Source organism: Zalophus californianus, chromosome 3 (genome assembly GCF_009762305.2).
Source record: "Zalophus californianus isolate mZalCal1 chromosome 3, mZalCal1.pri.v2, whole genome shotgun sequence".
Classification (NCBI taxonomy): Eukaryota; Metazoa; Chordata; class Mammalia; order Carnivora; family Otariidae; genus Zalophus; species Zalophus californianus.
In genome coordinates, this window is record NC_045597.1 from 153,597,679 (window position 1) to 153,620,419 (window position 22,741).

The following is a 22,741-nucleotide window of genomic DNA, read 5'->3' on the forward strand; positions in this document are numbered from 1 at the left end:
ACCAGTGAACTCATGTTTGTTGTTGCCCATTTTGTGAAGAAATTCCTAAAAAAATTGATAAGAACATTTGTGCTCAATGTCCACAATAGCCAAAATATGGAAAGAGCCCAGATGTTCTGTTCATTGACAAATGCATGGATAAAGAAGATGTGGTGTGTATATATATATATATATATATATATATATATATATATGGAATATTATTCATCCATCAAAAAGAATGAAATCTTGCCATTTGTAGTGACATAGATGGAGCTAGAGGGTATTATGCTAAGCACAGTGAGTCAGTCAGAGAAAGACAAATACCATATAATTTCATTCATATGTGGAATTGGAGAGACAAAACAGATGAACATAGGGGAAGGGAAGGAAAAATAAAATAAGATGAAAACAGAGAGGGAAGCAAATCATAAGAGACTCTTAGCTATGGGAAACAGACTGAGGGTTGTTGGAGGGGAGGTTGGTAAAGGGAATGGGGTGATTGGGTGACGGACTATAAGAGGGCACTTGAAATAATGAGCACTGGACGTTATATTCAACTGATGAGTCACTGGATTCTACCTTGGAAACCAATGGTACAATATATGTTAATTAAATTGAATTTTTTTAAAAAAAGAACATTTGCACTCAAGGCTAAGAATTGCTAGTAACAATATGTTAATTCTCTTATTTTAATAGGAAATTATGGCTTAAACCAAAAGAATATTGGACAGAAGTAGGATTTTTTTCTTTCTTTCTATGTCAGGAGTTGGTGAAGAGATGCAGAAGTATACATATTAATTTAGTATCTTTTCTGTTTAGTCACAATGCTAGGTCTTGTCATGTTATCTTACATGAATTGAACTGTATTCCAAAATTCATGTCTATCCCAAATATGTGAATATAACCTTATTTAGAAATAAGGTCTTTGGGGCCCTGAGTGGCTCAGTCAGTTAAGCATCTGCATTAGGCTCAGGTCATGATTCTGGAGTCCTTGGTTGGAGCCCTGCATAGGGCTCCCTACTCAGCGGAGAGCCTGCTTCTCCCTCTGTCCCTCACCCCACTTGTGTTCTCTCTTTCGCTGTCACTCTCTCTGTCTCTCAAATAAATAAATAAATAAAATCTTTAAAAAAAGAAAGAAGTTCTTTGCAGCTGTTTAATCAAATTAAGATGAGGTTAGAATGGGCCCTAAATTCAAGATGACTGTTGTCTTTATAGGAAGAAGGAAATTTGAACACAGAGACACAGGCACACAAAAGAATGTCATGTGAACATGGAGGCAGAAATTGGAGTTATGCTGCCTCAAGCCAAGAAATGGTAAAAATTGTCAACAACCACCAAAAGCTATAAGAAGCATGCATTGACTATCTTAGAATTCTAAGCAAAAAAGTTCTAGAAATGGGAAACTGAGTTTTTAGAAATTAAATAATTTGTTACAAACATAGGTTCATAAGGACAGAAACATTGTTTCTGAACAAAGCTCATGCAACCACTATTACGCTAGCTGGCTGATATTTCTGAAATATCTAAATTTATCATATAGAGGGAGAAAAATTTATTCCTACAATTTCCCTGGTTGAAATTCACTGATAGGAATGCATATATGCACATACACATACACACTTTCAAACAAGTTACTTTATACCTAATAAACGTGAGTTATTTCATAGCCCTATTAAAGTATCAGGTTTTATAATCCGAAGACAAATCATTAGGAGAAAGATCTCAGCATCATCAGACTGTGGGAGTAAAACAGTTGATATACATAATAGATTTTTGGGTAAAGTGGGTGTTCGGAGCTATGAGAAAATAAATACCTCAAAACTAGGTTATAACACCAGGGAACAGCCAGAGTTGATATCTCTGATTCATGTTTATTATAACTAATCTCAGTATATGATAGATTGGATGACATTCCTGCCCTCTCTAGGTAGTAACTTTAGTAAGGTACAGGAAAGAGAGAGAGAGATTGAGCTGGAGAGAGAGAAAGAAGAGACCAAGAAGAGAGTTAAACTAGAATTGTATCAGGGTAGCAAGTACTCTTGAGAGAATCTGATCATTATCTTAGAACAATGCTTGGCATATATTAGGTGCTCAATAAGATTGTGTTGGATAATGAGTAAAGGGCTTGGTTCTTTTGTTTTAGTTTTTATTTAAATTCCGTTAGCGTAATGTAACTTTCAGGTATACAATTTAGTGATTTGACACTTCCATACAACACCCAGCGCTCATCACAACAGGTGCACTCCTTACTCCTAAAGGGCTTGGCTCTTAAGGAGTATGCTACTCCAAATTCAAAGCTACAAGCTTTTCTGGACTTTATTATGTTATAAGCTGAAAATTAGTATACATGTAAGGCTTCCCCAACTATCTATATTTGAGGCCTGGTATGCTGTCTGGTTTTTGATCCAATTCTCTCAGGATGTTTCTATGAGTTATATAAGATTGATGATCTGCAAGACCTTCTGGGCTAATAACCCTTGGGCATCAGCAGAAGAAATGGGGCCTGACATCCCCTTGTCTATTTCATGATTAACCAATAAGCACTCAATAAAAACTAAGGTGTACTGTTTATTGAATTTGTGCATATAATGGTTGTGAGAAATAATAGAGAAATAAGTTACAACTGTTCCATAGGCACAAGGATTCCTAAGGATTTCTTACCAGGACAGGTTCCTGCTCCACCACTCTCCTTTTTTTTTACATGACCAGGGCTGGCTTACCTCTCAGTAGACCAGTTTTCCTGAGAATGTTCATGTCTTATAGTCCAAGACAATGACTCCTAACCTCAGGTTGGTTGATTGTTTTTGTACTCTGTACTACATATGCAATAAGAAAATCATGCAATAGATTGACAACACACTGCTTAAAATGTGCAGTTTTTAAAAATATCATGTTGGGCAGTTTTTTAAAAAATATATTGTGTCACCAACAGCCTGTTTTTGGAATTTCACTAATATTAATCCATATTTTTCCAGTTTTGTTCATCAAGGGCTAAAACAAATTATGGAGTTCAGGGTCTGTCTGGAAAAGTGAATTATAGTTGTTTCAGGAAACAAAATAAAATAAATGAAATTTGAACTCTATAAAAAGTAAAAACTCAAGATTTATATTACTAGTAGAAGGTGACTAAATATCTACTAATAAGTTAAAGAGGTTGCTTGAGGAAAGCATATAAGGTGACTGGTAACAAATTGATGCAAACAGAGAGTGAAGTTGATACAAATAGAGGTGATGATGGCGGGAAGAAAACTGATATTGACTAAACAGCTGCTATTTACATGCTATGTTCAGATACAGTCCTTCTTATGAATTTCCTTATGAAGAGTGATTCTGTGGATGAGCAAACATAGTTGTTGCATTATAAAGATGAGGGAATAGAAAAGTTATGCATGCAAAGCAAATAATAAAGAGGAATTATGATTTAAGCACAGGTCCCTCTAACATCAAAACACATAGTAGCAACTGAATGGGAAAAAAAAAAAAAAAAACTGCTGGCATAGATGAGGAAATAAAATGGCCCAATGCCTGAGGTTTCCAGAAAGGCAAAGCTTTTCCGGAATAGATGGAATTAGGGATTTAAAAACATGAACTACGTGTACCACAGCTATTTGAGACTCCCATCAGTAACATCTAGAAGTGGTATGCATCAGTAGAATTATTTTTTAGGGTAAGGAAGAGCACAAAAGGGGGAATATTTAGAGTTTCTGAAGAGAGATGCAAATAAAAAAGTTAATGAATATTGTGAGTTTGTGTCTGAAGGGTGGGATGGAAGTATCACAGGCAAGTTATAGAACTATAAAAATGGTATTATTTTAGCAGAACCTGTGAAGGAAGAAACGATAAGATTGGGTAGTTAGACAAGGGATAGATGAGAAAAGCCCTTCAATAAACTTAATTCTAGAATAACCTTGGCTAAAAAATACAGAGTGATTAAAAAACATTAGTACCATTATATACTTAAAAAGGTAAAATTTATTCAACTAGTTTATACTGATTGGAGGAGTTTTATATTTAAACAACATGTCTGAATTAGCTTTATAATGAAGATTTGGCACTCACTAGAAATAACATTTAGAGAAAGTTTGAACTGGAAGGTGGTGTCTACCATCTGGGTAGTTTCAGATCTTATGCATTGATATAAAAATTTGCTGGCCTGTTACTTAGGTTTTTGTTTCTTTGGTTGGTGGTTTTCATAGTATTTTCGATCAATGGGTAGCTTAGTACATAGACCAGAAACCTCCTTGAGGTCTGGGATTTTATACGTTCTTATCACCTAAGCCTGTATATGCCACAGAGTAAATATATTTGTTTATTTTTTACTTTCCACATCCATTCACTTTTTTCCTCTGAAAATTATAGCCCAATTTACCTATGGATGTTAATGTCCTTCTCTCAAGTATTTCTAGTAGGATAGGCTCTGTCCCTAATCTTGACCAAGGATGAGTAGACAAACTTGGAAAATCAAACTGTAATCACAAAAATTTTTTTTTGATAATCAGAGCCAAGGGGATACATAAAGATGTTGCTATGACTTCTGTGAAAAAAAATAATTTCACTCTTTCCCTCTAGAATTAAAATGGAACCCAAGGGTACATAAAGTATGGAGCTACCAAACCCACCTTTTATGACAATTGGAGAGTTTGTGTAAAAATGGAGTTCTACCTACAGGAAACAAAAAAGAGTTCTTATATGAAGAGAAAAAACTCCCACAATATTGTTAGAGGTCTTGGGGTGCCTGGGTGGCTCAGTTGGTTAGGCATCTGCCTTTCAGCTCAGGTCATGATCCCAGAGGTCCTGGGATTGAGCTGTGCATCAGGCTCCCTGCTGAGCAGGGAGCCTGGTTCTCCCTCTGCCTCTGCTGCTCCCTCTTCTTGTGTGCTCTCTCTCTCTTTAAAAAAACTTTCCTTTATAAAAAAATTATATATATATATATATATACACATACACATATATATATAGTTATATATATATAGTTAGAGGTCTTACATCTGATTGTGCCTAAAATGTACCTTATGCTTTGACTTTCTGGTTATATTACCTTTTTTTAATATACATTTTTATATGTACTTTTTTTTAAATGTAAGTAAATTTGAGTTGGATTTTTTACCATGAGAGCCCTAACTGATATAAAGGCAAGCAATATGCTTTTGCTGAGTGAGTATTGAATTATCAGAAAGAATTGTCATGGCAGCTCAGTAGCTGTATCCTAAAGTTATTAAGTTCTAGGACACGAATATTTAACCTAGTGTCCATGGATCTGCATATATTTCTAATGGTCTACAACATGCATCAATTATATGCAAAAGTTTGAAGGGCATGCTTATTTGCATTTCCTTGTGGTGAGGGACAAACATTTTCATCATAGTCTCAAAGAAGTCTATGACCTGTAATTTTGAAAAGAAAACTAAATGCAGAAAGCATAAAATTAAAATAGAGCAGCATTTTGCATGTTATCTATATCTACAGGATTGTTGAAAGACAATTTTAAAAAATTATTAGATTTGATTTTTTTTTATTTTTTTTTAAGATTTTATTTATTTATTTGACAGAGAGAGACACAGCAAGAGAGGGAACACAAGCAGAGGTAGTGGGAGAGGGAGAAGCAGGCTTCCTGATGAGCAGGGAGCCTGATGCGGGGCTCGATCCCAGGATCCTGGGATCATGACCTGAGCTGAAGGCAGATGCTTAATGACTGAGCAACCCAGGTGCCCCTAAATTTGAATTTTAGGAGATATATGAAATACCATTCCCCCAATTTTTTAAAAGATTTTATTTTTATTTATTTATTTTACACAGAGAGAGCGAGAGGGAGAGAGACAGAGAGCAAGCACAAACGGAGGAACGGCAGGCAGGCGAGAAGCAGGTGACCCGCTGAACAAGGAGCACAATGTGGGACTTGATCCCAGGACCCTGGGATCATGACCTGAGCTGAAAACAGCTGCTTAACCAACTGAGCCACCCAGGCGCCCCTACCATTCCCCCCTGCCATTCCCCCATTTTAAACCTGAAATCAAAGTGAGACTTTTCAAAATATGTTTTTTAATTTTTAAAATTTTATTTATTTTTTATTTTATTTTTATTTATGTAAGATATTCAGGCTTAATTGACTTCACATCATTGTAATATCAATTATCTCCTTATATTAAGATAGCACTGCCACGTGTTATAACAGACTTTTGACAGAGACATAAACATTTTTTGAGATAGCAACAAATTAGAGATCCAACTGAGAAATTTGATATATGCCAATCATTTCAGGGACAAATTAAAGCTTCCACTAAAATTATCTTGTAAAGATATAAAATATAGTTTTCATGATTATTGTTACTCTGTCTTATTTTCTACCTAAATAATTTATGCCACAACAATTAATACATTACAAATATGCAAACGGTTCTCCCGGACATTTTTATGTTCATGAGACTCCTTTGGATGGGTTTAAGTCACTGATGAGCTGGTTAACTCAATGATTTTCTATAATGCAGAAATCTATTTGTATGTTTACATTAGGATTCTTTTCTTCATTGTTATTTCACAATATCTATTCTTACCACAGAAAAGGCATTTTTAACCAAAGAATTCTGTTTTATACATATTACAGGAAAAAATGAAATTTGAAGGACAAAAATAAAAGCAACTCTAGTGACCAGTTTGTCCTTCAGTTCAAAACAGATTGTCTTATAAATTGTACCTAAATCCAAATAACAAATAATTAAGCAATTGTTTTTTGCTCTAATGTAGTTTTTCATAGTATACTTTTAGAGAATGCAGTTATACCTGTAACATGGTATTTTTAATGCAGTAGAAGAGGCAACTATCCCAGTTTGATTATATTGTGTGAGTAGTGTAGACTGTAGGTATATTTTCCTGTTTTCCCTATTTATCACAGGAAAAGATGGTGGGAGCTAATAAATGAAAATGACCAGAAAGCTTTTATAGTTTATTGATTAAAACTTGGCTAGAACAATGGGTACTTCCCAGGAACTGGTGATAGATTTTAGGGTTTCATACAAACCAAGTAAAGAAATGTATACTTATATTAGAGGAGAATAGAGAAGATTCTAAGTAGTAATCATAAGCAGTGATCAGGCTAACAGTACAGGTATGCCTTCCTTTTTGAAAGTTTACGTGTTATACCGCATCACTTTTATGAAAGACCTGCATTGGTCCCTTTTTTGATAATTGAAAGAAATCTAAAGGATTTTCACTTTTATGAGAAAAGACAAAAAGCAAAAATAGAGTTCAGCATTTGTTTTGCGGTGAACCTTTATAGAGGCAAGCCCACAACCAGAAACAGTAAGAGTGGCACCACCTAGTTCCTTCCCCAGGAACTACACTCAACATCTCAGTTTTAAGCTGCCATGGTACTGAACTGTCTGTGAGCATCTGCACTTTATCTCTGTTTCATTTGTTGTTGTTGTTGTTGTTGTTCTGTGCATCCACTAGCAGGATGTGTCTTAAGGTATCAGAAAAGCCTAAGTGACATTATTTTGGGGGTCTGGAAAGGCTCAAACATTTTCCCATATAAATTAATGGTAATTGCTTCTTCGCTTTACTCCATTTCAGCTTATGAAAGCTTTTCATAGGAGCACTCCACTTTCGGATAGTGGAGGAAAGCTGTATTACATAGGTGGTTTTAACCCTTGGAAAATATGGGATCGGCTATGGCTCTGCAAGCATGAAATCGCCTCCCACAGCATCCTGGGCAAACTAAGGTAATGAATTCTTCATAACTTAATATGATTCTAAGGAATTTCTGGAAAATAGATTCTCTAATCATAAGTATATGCATCAAGAAGGATGCTATTTATTTACTGGATTCTCTTTCTCAGGAATTGGGATTAGATCAACACAGAACTGGTTAACTGGTTAGACATAGGAATTGAAGCAAAGGGAGAAACATTGTGGGCATCTTAGTTTTGTTAAAAGCCAGTTACTAGAATAGGAATCTAAATTTTGATTGCCAGGAAGGGGGTCAAGGAAATAAGTCAGGTGTTAACAGCTGAGATTCCATTTTCCTATTATTTTCCAGTTTCTAGAAGCACCATCTGTCCTGGGTTTCTATGAAGTATGAACTTCCATTTCAGGTGTAGGCAATATATCACTGATTTAATAGGTATTCTGATTGTCTCCATCCCTTGAAATTAAGTAAGCACACCTAACACTCATGGCCACATTCTACCACACTTTATGGTAGTGGAATGAAAACAGTGGAGTAGTCCATTAAACTCTGATCTTGAGCAAACACTGCACTGTATCAAGTTCAGACCTTGGTACATTATAGGTGCTCAACACGTATTCGTAAAATGAATGTTAAAAATAATCATATACAGGGTATGAAAGAGTAAAAAGGAAATAGAAAAACTGAGGGTAAAGAAATTTAAAAAATAATATTCACAGTAGTAAACATAATATAATGTTATGCTAATTTTGGATAACAGACTTGCATTGAAGGTTTGGTTTTTTTTTTAAGATTTTATTTATTTATTTTAGGGGGGGGGCACCAGGAGGAGGGTCAGAGGGAGAGGGACAGGCAGACTCCGCATTGAGCGCAGAGCCTGATGTAGGGCTTGCTCCCAAGACCTGGAAATCATGACCCGAGCCAAAATCAAGAGTCGGATGCTTAACTGACTGAGCCATCCAGGCACCCCAGAGTTTTGTTTTGTTTTTTTTTTTAATAAACATTTGTAGATCTCTGGTTGTATTAAATAGTAAAAGAAAATTCAGCATTGAATTAATAATGTTTAGAAATTCCTTAAGAATTGCATATTGAGGGCCTAGAATTAAAGAAAGAGATAGTGAAGTTCATATTTTTCCTCCTTTTCCATTGATTTTTTTTTTCCTCCGTTGCTTTATCGCTATCTAGGAATAAATAGAGATGTGTTTAAAGAATCTGATGTTACAATACTTGTGAGTATTCCATTCAACCCATAAGCATAATTTATTGTAATAAATAAAATATTGTGCTCACTTTGTTGAGATTGTAAAATATGGAGATTGTCAGGGAATTCTGGAAAAATGAACATCCTTTTTTTAGGATAAAGAAATCAGTATTCTTCCAGATGTTCTTAAAATTTCATATGTATAAAGAAAACATTTATTCTTTAATATTGAGTATTATTTTCAACTAAAAATCTATTTCTTGCCAAGTCTGGATATGAACCACAATTTTGAAAGCTATTTATTTTTCATGAGTACTTTTGGTAATATTAGACAACCTTCTTTCTACCACCTCCAGCAATGATATTTTAAATACCAATATTGTTGATAGGGTGTGTTTCTGTGTGTAGGCTGAGAATTTATCATCAGCTAAAAGGTGATATTCCTAGGATCTTAATTATTATTTTTTTTCTTTTTCTTTTTATTTGAGACTTCAGGCATAAAAATCTGTTTGGGAATTAATTCCTCTCTATGTATTTGGTTTATAATTGTTATAGGCATGCAAATTGCTTGCTGTTAACAACCATTATTTTATTTCCTTTAATTTGTAAAACTAAATTAAATTTTCTTCTTTATTGAATGCATAGATCATAGACTTAGTACAAATGACCTCTAAAGTTTATGTAAGTGGATTGCATGGCTTGAAGCCATTACTGTATCTTTACATTACTTTGTTTAATTTTAGAAAACAATTGTTATTGTATATATATATGTATATAGTAAAGCTGTCATTCATCCCCTATGTCATATAATGGATTAAAAACCATGTGACATTTTATAATCCAAGTTATGCCATATATATTGTGCAGCTTCTAGGTATGATGCCTCAGATTCCATGTCAAAATCTCTGAATCTAATTGTCTTATTCTAAACAATACATAAAAGTGTTGAAAAGGGGGACAGTTCCAGTGTTGACACATATTGAGACTGTATACATACTTTTACCTTGAATTAAATGAGATATGCCTGTTGAATTCTGGTTCAAGAGGAGAGTTCGAGAATGATTCTTTTCTGTCCTATCCCACCCCACCTCTCAGCTCCTGACTTCCATACACAAAAAATACCAGCTGTAGAACAAATTGGTTCTTAGCTCTAAGGAGACCAGTTTAGAGCCAATAAATATAAAGTATAGGAACGAGTTATTGGAAAGTCATCAGGGTCATTAATACTGCACTCAAAACTGCTGGACTATTGATACCCTATGATATGGTCTGAATGTCTGTTCCCCCCTCCCTCCATTCATACATTGAAATACTAACCTCCAATGTGATGATATTCAGAGGTGGGGTCTTTGGGAGATGATTAGTTTGTGAGGATGGAGCCATAATGAATGGGATTATTCCTTTATAAAAGAGACCTCAGAGAGATCCCTAACCTTTTGTACCATGTGAAGACACAAAAGCCAACAGTCTGTGACCTGGAATAGAGCCCTCACCTGACAATGCTGGCACCCTGATCTTGGACTTCCAGTCTCTAGAAGTGTGAGAGATAAATGTCTATACTTTATAAGCTACCGACTTTGTGATATTTTTATAGCAGCCCAAATAGGCTAAAATACCCTACTTCCGTATTATATTTAGGTCTGTTAGCAACAGCTTCCTCTACCTGAAGTAAGACACTTAAATTTCTCTCTCTAAAATAAGCAGATAATCTACCCAGGTATATTCTTTTAATGTGGGATTTATTAGATGATTTGAACACACTTTGAGGTAATCCTTTATCTTCACAATAGAAAGGAAGCAGGAGAAGGGGGGAAAGGCATCTTAGTTTAATATGGAAATATACTAAGCAGATCCATTTCCAAATTAAAGATTTCTTCACTTTGGACATTACAAGGGTTCCCAGACTGCCTACTGGTTTCCTGCTTACTCTCCCCAGAGTAAAAACTGACATTCATCTTCCACTTAAGAGAAAGTGCTTAGAAAACAAGGCTGCTGAACCATAGAGAAAAAGATAAGTTGACCTCCTATACTAGTAAAGTTAGTTCATCATTAAAAAATAATATATAAGAAAGAAATAAGAATTTCTAGTACAAAAGAAGACAAGATGGACCAACCAAAATCTCCACAAAATAATTATGAATCATCCAGTAAAGAAGAAAAATTTTAAAATAAAACTCTACTACTATTATTCTTTGAGAGGATATTTTAAGCTAAAGTAAGAAAGTGATGCAAAGCAAAAGGAAGAATTAAAGAAAATGATCTTTGGCAGTTAAAAATTACTTGCTAAATATAACTATGTATTATGATAAAAATATTGTCAATATGGAAACCTAGAAGATAAAGTCAAAGGAATTATGAATAAAGACTAAAGATATATGTTTCAATATACAGCATAAATTTTGGAGTTCCAACATCTTAATAGTAATGTAATTTCAGAGTAGAAGAAGAAACAATGAAAAGGAAGCAAAATAAACACTAATGGAGTTTTTGACATATTATATTATGATATAAAGAATATCTCAAAATCTCCCAGAGAAACTAACATAAAGAGGAATAAGAATTGTGTTTGAAACAATCTGTCATGAGCAACACCAAATGTTAGAGGTCATAAAGCAATGCATTCATAGTTCCCTATGGCAAGTGCTTTTGAACATGGTATTAATATCTTATCAACCAAGTGTGAAAGTAAATAAAGAAATGCATAGACATTCATATATTCAGGACCTTTACCAACGCTCTCAGCCCTACTTCATGAAATACTACACAACCCTGTTTAAGTATATACACACAAACTCACACACATACAAATATACACATATACACACAAATATATATGAATGCTTTAAGGTGATAAAGCAAAGGAAAGGCTTACATGTAATATTTAGATTTATAAAAGTAACTAACTTTAGAAAAAATAGTCTATAGTTGTTATTTCTGGAAAGGCATACAGATTTATAGAATATATTTGGCATTTCGTTTAACATTATTTCATTATATTTGATTTTTTAAAATTCATGCATATCTGTAATGGTGATATCAATAACAAAAATTCAAAAAGATTAAACACTTGATTTATTACATTTATTTAATACATATTTACTGAGTGCCTAACTTTGGCTAGGCTTGGTGCTAAGTGTGAGGCAGTAACACAACATATATTTTTTTTCTGCACTCACAATACTAGCATGGTGGGTAAGAATGGAAAGTTTAAAGTCAGATTGCATGAGTGTTTATTTCTATTCTAATATACATTGTGTGATTTTAAAGTTTATTAATCTCTTTGTTTCCTCAGTTTCTTCCTCTGGAAAAGAGTAACAGTGGCACCTACTTCCTCAAGGTTACTGTGAGGATTAAATTAGTTAATGTATTTTTTAAAATTAGAAGAGTACTTGTCACATGGCAAATGCATAAAAATGCAAACTATTATCCCTATCATTACATTTTAATGGGAAGAACATACGATTCTACAAATCCATACAATAAAATAAGATGAGCCTATTACTTTGATATATTGTATGTCATGGGAACATATATCTGTCTAATGGACACATACGCCTTTGTTTTTAAAGCATTGTTTCTAAGAGAGAAATAATAGCTGCTGTTTTAAAAACTAAACACTTAGGTGATGAAATGCTGTAAAACTACACTTATCCTGAAACCTCAGAAACCTAGACTCCAGGCATCATGCACATTCTATGCAGTCATTTACATAAACCATCTGGAATCTGGCATCTGTATTCCAGATTTATGATTTAGAGCCTTAGGAGCTTTTTAAAAAGCATCAAACCTTCACTTTTTTTTTTCACTAAAGTCAATTTATTTTAGGATGTTATCTTCTGCAATATAATTATATATCCTCATTTTCATATATTTTTCCTGAGTAAATTAAATGTTTTCTTTTTTATGGCATAATTATTTTTTAAGATTGTCTTTTGTTCTATAGCTCCTAACAAACATTAAGAATTGTAGTAATTGTTTCATAATTTATATTTGGGTACCCAATAGATGGGCTCTTTTTTTGTGATGATTTTTGTATTAACTTGGCACCAAGGAATTGATATCTTTTTTCCCTCAAATCCTTCATTTTGGACATTTCCATACTTCCAAGGTAGGCTTGAATCAGAAGAGTTTGTCTTGAAAGGGTAGCAGTAAAATAGCAGGATCTTTATTTTAGTCACAATAGTAGAGGAAAGGTATTACTGGGGAGGGAAACTAGAATATTAAGAAGAGTCTAGTTTGTTGTTTTAAGTAGGGCATCAAATCTAAATTACAAGATGAAGATAAAATGGAAATAAGGAACAATAGGGCCAAAAATGAGAGTGAGGAGGTAGATAAAAGTAGATGAACAAAATGTTCCAAAGTGAATAGTTCAGTTTTAAAACAGTGAGTTCCAAATAGTAACAAACAAGTGTTGAGATGATGGATTCTAAGACTCCACGCAAAAGTAGAGAAGCCATTTTTAACCAGAAATTTCCTTACCTTGCTCTTAATATCAATTTTTCCCTAACTGTTGTTTACATTGCTAATGAATCAATATTGATTAAACATCACTTTCATGCTGAAGGACAAATAGCATGAAGCCTAATCTACGCTGCTCCTTAATTTTATTATACCTAATATATGCAAATTCATTCCTATTTAGTAGCAACACTTTATACTGTTTAGTACAGAAGTCCACCTGCCTTCTTCCCCCAGCATTGTGCTCACTTTTATTTCTGAAGTTTTGCTTTTGCTCATTTTCTTAGTTGGCATGCCCTCCCTTATACCTGTTATATAACCAACTGCAATGCATCTCAACTTTTAACTCTTAAATATTCTATGAAAACTACTCTAACTGCACTAAACTCTATTTTTAAAATATCTATTTATATATAACAAAATTTATTTCTCAATTAGGTTTTTTCCATTGAACTCAAATTCTTTTCTCTCATGTGTTTCTTGATAATTCTTCAGCACAGGGTAAGATTTGCTATTCTTTGGCAATAAATAAATATAAATTAATTTCATTTGCCTTTTTGCTTCCCTTTTTCTTTGTTTCAATAATCAAGCAACATCTTTCTGACAGACAATTTTTTTAAGATTTTATTTATTTATTTGAGAGAGAAAGAACACAAGTGGGGGGGCAGAGGGAGAGAGAGAGTGAGACAGATAGACAGACAGAAGCATACTCCCCACTGAGCAGGAAGCCCAACACAGAGCTGGATCCCAGGACCCAAAGATCATGACCTGAGCCTAAGGCAGACACTTAATGGACTGAGCCACCCAGGTGTTCCTACAGAAAACTTTTTCTTTTTTTTTTATGTTTTATTGTAATGGCTAAGACCACACCATGATATTGATCAGTAATAATGATAGTTGGCCTCTTTGTCTTTCCACCTTAATGGAAAACCTCCTACATTCACTATTAATATGATTTGCTTCTTTAAAAGACTAGATATTTGCAATATTGGTTATATATTAAAATTTTCTCTGAACTAAAATTTATACTTTTTTGTAGGAGATATTTCTTATTAAATTTTTAAGTGTAGATTTTATAGCTTAATGCAGGTGGCTCTTCATTTCCATATGGGAAAAGTAGAAAAATTACCATAGAAAAATAAAAAAAAATAAGACCTCTAATTTAGGAAAAGTCAAGTGCCATTGAATTTAATGAGAATTTACTTTCTAAGTGTTCATATTCCTGTTTTCTTCCTCTTTGGGCTTACAGGATGTTATCAACCAGACTTAAACCCTTCAGGCAGGAGAGTGGAAGCATCTTTTCTAGGAAATCTGAATAGCTCAAGATGATACCTAAATATATTTAAATTGGTATGTATTCAATGACAAAGCTCAGCCAGATCACCCTATGCTAAACTGCATAGTTGATAAGTCTTACTCATGGCCACAGAATCTTCAACCCACTTTTCAGTGTCTTTTTCTTAAAATATGAGCACACGGTAAAGTATCATCATGTATCTATGGAAGCAACCAGAAACGCATTTGGAAGAAACAAAAATTATGTAGATATGTGAAATCTTTAATATTTTTGAGAGATAAAAGAATTTACTGCATTCCTGAACAAGAATAGGTTGCTATTGAAAAAGAGTATCTGGAACATAAAAGTAAGCTTTTCAAAATTGGAATTAAAATGATATAAATTAAAACCTCAAGAAAGTTGAGAGAACAAATTGAGGAAATCTCCTAGTAAGAAGAATATGGAAAACAGGAAATAAAAGGTATAATAATTAGTTCTCTATCAATGTCCAAATAGTATGAGTTACAGAGAGAAAACAAAGAAAAATAGAAAGGAAGAAATCATTAATGACAAATCTGTAGTAATCAAAACAATATAATCCTGACACAAAAATAGACATATAGATCAATGGAACAGGTTAGAGACCCCAGAAATAAACCCACATTTATATGGTCAATTCATCTCTGACAAAGGGAGGCAAGAATATGCAATGGAGAAAAGACAGTCTTTCCAATAAATGGTGCTGGGAAGACTGAACAGCTACATGAAAAAGAATGAAACTGAACCACTTTCTAACACCATGCACAAAAATAAACTCAAAATTGATTAAAGACCTGAACATGAGACCTGAAACCATAAAAATCCTAGAAAAGGACACAGGCAGTAATTTCTCTGACATCAGCTTATAGCAACATTTTTCTAGCTATGTCTCCTCAGGCCATGGAAACAAAAACAAAAATAAACTATTGGGACTATATCAAAATAAAAAGCTTTTGTACAGCAAAGAAAACCATTAAGAAAATGAAAAGACAACCTACTGAACGGGAGAAGATATTTACAAATGATATTCCAATAAGAGGTTAATACCCAAAATATATAAAGAATTTTCACAACTAGGGGCACCCGGGTGGCTCAGTCAGTTGAGTGTCCGACTTGATTTTGATTTTGGCTCAGGTCATGGTCTTGGGGTTGTGGGATTGAGCCCCATGTCTGGCTCCATGTTCAGTGGGGAGTCTGCTAGAAATTCTATCTCTCTTTCTCTCTCTCTCTCCCCCCACCTCTCCCCTCTGCTCATGCTCTCTCTCCCTTTCTAAAATAAATGAATAAATCTTTAAAAAAGGAAAGAACTTATACAACTCAACACCTAAAAGCCAAACAATTCAATTAAAAAAATGGGCAGAGAACCTGAATAGACATTTTTCCAAAGAAGACATACAGATGGCCAACAGACACACGAAAAGATGCTCAACATCACGAAAATGCAAATCAGAACCACAATAAGATATCACCTCACACCTCACACTTAGAATGGTTAAATCAAGAAAACAAGAAACAATTTTTGATGAAGATGTGGAGAAAAAGGAACCTTTGTGCGCATTGTTGATAGGAATGTAAATTGGAATACCCACTTTGTAAAACAGTATGGAGGTTCCTCAAAAAGTTAAAAACAGAAATACTATATGATCAAATAATTCCACTATTGGGTATTTACCCAGGAAAGTGAAAACACTAACTCAAAAAGATATACACACCCCTATGTTTATTGCAGCATTATTTAAAATAGCCAAGCCATGGAAACAACCAAAGTGTCCATCAATAGACAAATGGATAAAAAATGTGGTATATATACACTATAAATATTATATAGCCATTAAAAAGTCTGAGATTGTGTCATTTTTTTTTATTTATTTATTTTTAAAGATTTTATTTATTTATTTGAGAGAGAGAGAATGAGAGACAGAGAGCACGAGAGGGAAGAGGGTCAGAGGGAGAAGCAGACTCCCTGCTGAGCAAGGAGCCCGATGCGGGACTCGATCCCGGGACTCCAGGATCATGACCTGAGCTGAAGGCAGTCGCTTAACCAACTGAGCCACCCAGGCGCCCGAGATTGTGTCATTTTTGACAACATGGATGGACCTAGAGGGTATTATGCTAAATGAAATAAGTCAGACTGAGAAATATATCATATGACTCCACTTATGCATGGAATCTAAAAATAATGAACAAACAAAAAGCAGAATCAGAACTGCAAATACAAATTACAAACTGATGGTTGCCAGTGGTGGGGCACAGGGTGAAAGGGAGGGGGAGAAACAGGCCTCCATAATCATGTACCTATTTTCTCAATATATCTGCAAATATATGTTGACCAAGAATTTTGGAATTGTCTGCATAGTATTTATCTCACTAAGTAAAACCTTTTTGCTTCACTCCTGAATACTGGAAGAATTCACTTAAATATTTTTTTTATTTTTTTATTTTTTCAAAGTTCTGATTAGTGTGAGAACATATCTTACCAAGGACTCAGTTCTAGATAACCTTCATCTATTTCTTATAACTTCAATTACCCTGCCCATTTACTCCTCAGGAATAAGTGATCTATTCTTTTCTTAAACTGTTATGAAAAAGCCAACTCCAAAATATGAATATTTTTTCAGTGTAGTAGTTCATATATTCCTTCTTAAATGCCTTATCAAATGAAAGTTAAATAGGACTAGATTATTCTCTTCGCAAAGAACATTAGGAAATGATACATGTTCTTCTTTCAGATTTTAACTTTGCTCAATTCTCAGGTCTCTAACAGTGATTAATCTTGCATTTTACATTGGTAAAACTATTTTTATGTCCTATTTAAATTCTAGTCTACTGGACCCTTCTTTTTTCTCCAAGAGGAAAGAATGTCAAATTTGAATTATTAAATTAATAATGATAAATATATAAATATCTTTAATTTTCTGCTAATGTAAGAACAACTCACATCTCATCTTGGAGTAAGATACATTTGTTAATGAAGAGAATGTGTTATGCACAGTTTCTTGAAAGCCTCTCCTATGTGGATTTATTTTTTATTCTAAAATCCACTCATGGATGTATTAAAAAAATACATCAACACAAATTTGTAGTTACAGTTGATGAGAAAATATTCAAAATATGTAAAAAATTTAATAGAAAAAGTATGAGATTGAAAAATATGTTAAAATATGTTGCCTAAGTGTGTTTCTATATCATATGTTATGTAATATTTTATTATATATCCTCATTGTTTTCAACATTGAACACAGAACATAATTTTTATTCTCGTTTTATAAGTGGGGATTCTAGATCCACAGATCTTCAATGAAATGTAAAAAGTCACATAATTAGTAACAGATCCAATATAGTACTGGGAAGATCATCCCCAGTTTGCCCTTTCCAAATTCAGTCACAATATTCCTTGTTTGAAATAAATATTATCTTCCTCCTCTCACTGTATCAATCTTTAACTCATCGATTATAGAACTTGCCATCTACAGATAAAAGGACAGAAATGGAAAAGTAGACATAAATATGCAGATGTTATGACTAAGAATTAATATGAATTCAGTGAATGCTTAATTTTACAGAAGAGCCTACAAAGAGGATAGTTATTTAATGACAATTGCATTTTAACATGAATAGAAAATCTTTTTTTCCACTTTTCATTATATTTTGCAGTTCAATCTGTTTCATGCATCCTCTATCTGAAATAAATTCGCCATAATATTTGAAGATTAGAAAAATTTGTCTCTGCCCTCTAAAAGCTCATAATTTTTGATGGAGGTGAAGAGAAAGAGCTCAAATATGCCCCAAATATGTCCTTTCTACTATCTAATTACCTTAAACATTTCCATATTGTTCCTTGCTCATCTCTCATGGTTAGTGTTTTCCCTTCCTAATGAATAAGGTACACTAACATTGTTTACTTTTTCTTATTATTTATTAACATAGGAAAACTATTATATTTGTATTCTGGATCAGGCAAAAATCACATCCTTTTTAAAAAGGACCAAACAACATTTCTAGTCCTTGACTTATAAACTTCAGTGGTAACTAGAAAAACAGGTGGATGATGGGAGGCTTAGTCCTTGGGAAATCCACAGGTAAAATAAAGTTGTCCTTCCCCAGAGTACTTTCATAAAATTCAAAATGTCTTTCACTGATGTAAAAGAACATTTTGAATGCCAGCCATTAATCTAAGCAAATCAATGTGTGAAATTAGAATAGATTTCCAGGCAGGTAAATTCATTACATTATCAAAAGCCAACATATATGTATGCCTAAGTAAGCCTAATTGGTCACCCGATATATACAAATAAAAATTCAGTTAAGATACAGCTAGTATAAAAATAATGAAAAAATTATTGTGGTAGATATTACAAACTGGTTATATGGATGTTCAAGGCTTAAAGCTAAATACTGTCAATTAAAATAGTCAAAATTGCTAACAGTAATTTTGGTGGTAGTATATTTTCTAACACAGGTAATATTTCTATCTATCATCTACACATCTACCTCTCTCCCTCTGTCACATGTCATCTATTATCTATCCATCTACCTAAAATCTACATATCTATCCCAAAATAAACTGAAAATAATGGAAGAAATATATCTATATACTTTATCAAAAGGAACTCCGTATCATAAATTTATTATTCATTCTCACTTTCTTATAGTCCTATAAAACATCAAATTATGCATAGGTAGATAATAGTAAATGGAAGAAATTGGTATTTGGCATCCACAACCCTCAGGAAAAAACCTATACTAGAACAGTATTGGATTCTTGATTCCTTACAACAAGGGAAGATGCCACATGAAGTGTCTCAGCAAAAGAATGTTATAGAGATTGGGATTGTGCTATCAGATTTTGAGCAGGATTCAATGAAGCAGGGTTTTGCTTTCATTGGATGGCATTAAGAAGTAAAGGTAATTCTATGATTGAGTATCTTAATTGTTTAGAAAATGGTAAGAATTGAGCAAGTCTAAGTGACAATTTGTAAAGCAACACTCATTTGCTTTAGCGGAGAAAGGAGTTGTTTGAATATTCCTGTGGTTTGTGCAATGTATTGCTTATGTTTGTGTTCACATTTGATTATAAAGTGGTCTCTTATTTTTGTCTTGCTCCATCATAGTTAGAGAATAATCTGTCTGATGGTGTTTTATGAAATTGTTTATGTTCAACAGGAGAACGTCCTGGTTTAGTTGGGAATGCCAGGTCAACTTGCAGCAAAAATAGCTATTTGTTAGCTTCTGACTATGAAAAGCTGCTCTCCTCTTTCTCACAGATTTTCTCAAATATTACTAAGGCTAATATCTCACTCTCTTACTATCTTGTTAAAAATTTCACACAGTGAATGACTCAAATAACTGATATAGAATGTATACACACATACAGATCACTAATCTCTCTCCAAAGCAGTACTTTTCTGGGAGGACTGTAACAATTCAACATCAGAAAAGTAAAATAAGATTAAAATATAATGATAAATATGTCTTGTTTTAAAGCACTAAGTTTGTGGTAAGTTGTTATGACAGCAAAAGATAGATCATGCAACAGACTTTGTCCAGCAATGTGAAATGATTAACATTTTCAACTAATATAAAGAGGTCTTTGTTTTTTGTTAAGGAGGAGTAGTACTATAGAAATTGTAACTGTCATCTTTTTAAAAAATAGCTTATGCATTTTTTTGAAAAAAAAAAGGCAGATAGTACACAAAACCTAATACGGAGAAACTAAATTTATATCAGTTGAGTGTAGGAAAACGGACAGAAGTGTAATTATGTGATATGGCCTACATCTACTACCTTTAAGACAGCGTGAAGTAAAAAGTTTTGAGATCTCATTTAGGAAACAGTAAAATCTGTTTGAAGCCTATCTATTCTGATCTCCTGATTGGGTCAATGTAGCAAAGCGGACAAAGTTCATGTCACAATGTTAGTGAGACTTGTATATGTAATTGAAGTTGTTAGTGGGAATACAATGTTGAAAAAAATGTCTCTACTAATTTTAGCATAATTAACTAACTCTGAGTTTAAACATTGAATAAGTTTGTATATTTAGATATGTACGGTAGAAGAAATCAAGTGACGTTTTTGATTCATAACGAATAACAGTTAATATTTAAGAAAAAGCACGCAGATTCATTGATAGAAACTCTTTTCATTTTAAGATGAGAAGAAAATCAAAGTATATGGACAATAAAGAAGTGCTGTGTGGTCAATGATTTTTGATTCACATTTCAAAGAAAATTAGAGGCAAACACAAGAGAATAAGCAAAAAAAGGATTTCTTGTTGCAAAAATCCAGATGGTCTAACAATCTGAAAAAAATATACTTGTTTCCAGACACCTCTGTCTTACTCTCTTTTACATTCATCTCAGTGTGGAGAGGGCTACTTATTTCTCAGAGAATATGGGTAGCAACTATTATTCTAACAAAAGTTACTTGACTGATAAACTACAGATTTAGTTGAAAGAGTTAAATTTTGAAATTTTATCTTTGCTCTAGGTTAGCACTACCAAAATAAGGTTTTGAAAATGTTATCAGTCTGTAAAACATATGTTTATTTCATTGTTCTTTCTAACTAAAGGAATCTAATCACTATCTAGATTAATTTACATTGTGAGCCTTCAAGTTGGTGTAATTATCTCATTCTTCATATTTGTTTATGGGCAAAGCTAACTTCTCTAAAACTCATGAAGACCTAGCAATGTTGATGTGGCCTCAATACTTTTTTTTCAGGGATACTTCTGCTAACACACAGAAATGTTGTACAAGATGAAGGAATAATCTTGGTATGCCTATTTCTCAAAAGATAAAGGGAAGACAGTGCTCAAAATGGTTATCGTTTGAAGTATATATCAATTATTGTAAAACTTGTATCCTTTATCTTATCCTTACCTATAATGATCAAATCAGATAAAACTGGGAATAGTGATTATGAAATAATTAAAATTAATTTAATTGTAGCTAAAATTATTTTTCTTAAAATGAAAAAGCACAAAATTTCACTTCAGTAAGATTTGGATTGACACCAGCAAAGTGAATTCGAGGTAAATTGTTTTCTCTGGATTATATGGGAAATAGAAATATCTCATGAGAGGGATGTTAGTCATTACCTCTCTAGGCCACAGGCTTATATCTTTAGATAGACTGAAAGATACTGGGTGTTTAGTGAAGCTGATCAGTGAAAAGTTAGCTCTTGGTACTTTCTGACCCCATATATACAGTTTTCACTATATCTAATACAAGTAGTTATTTACTTTTCTGTCCTCTGCCAAGCCCTGTCTTTTTTCCCTGTGAAAGCTTAATATTTGACAAGGAATTTTCTATGAGAAAGACTTGGGCTTGAAGAAGAGCTCTGTCATTGCTAACTGTGAAACCTCAGTAAAGTGTCTAAGTTTCACTCTGTTAGTAAACTGGAGAGAATTTCTGAGCCATTGGCTACTTAAATATAAAATGAGAAATATATGTTAAGTGCTTAGCAAAATGTGTGTTCTCCAGTAAGCAATTAATATGTGAGAGGGGTCACAGTTATTACAACCGTGCCTGGTTGATTCCTGGGGTCACTATCAAGATGATTTGGAATTCTCACATCAGTCCTTCTAACGTGGCATTATCCTGAATTTCAACTCATGATCAGTTCTTTGAAAAATTGTTCATGTCACCTGCCTTCCACTCTTTGACAGAAGAGTTCTTGAGTGTATGCCTTATGCCAGAATGAAAGAAGAATTAATGAGATATTTTCTTCATATAAAGTGGAAAAAATAGGGGCACTTGACAATGTATTACACTGGATAATCAGTATTAGAAGATAAATTCATGAAATTAAAACATTGCAGTTAGTAACTAATGGTAGCCTCCTGATATGGTCTCCCCTCCTTCCTGTAACTCCCCTTATTGTGTGTCTGGTGTGGACAAACCTCTGTCTACCCTATCCCTTCAAGTCCTTATTTCTGGGTTCCAAACATAAAGTGTCCATCAGGATCTACTGCCAAATAATTCCCAGGTTTTAAAATTTATTATAAAATTAGTATATTTCAGTTTATCCTGTTATGTCTGTGGGTATTTCTTTCTTATAGTTAATACTTTACTGTTTTTGTTATGAGTTTTATTGAGATACACA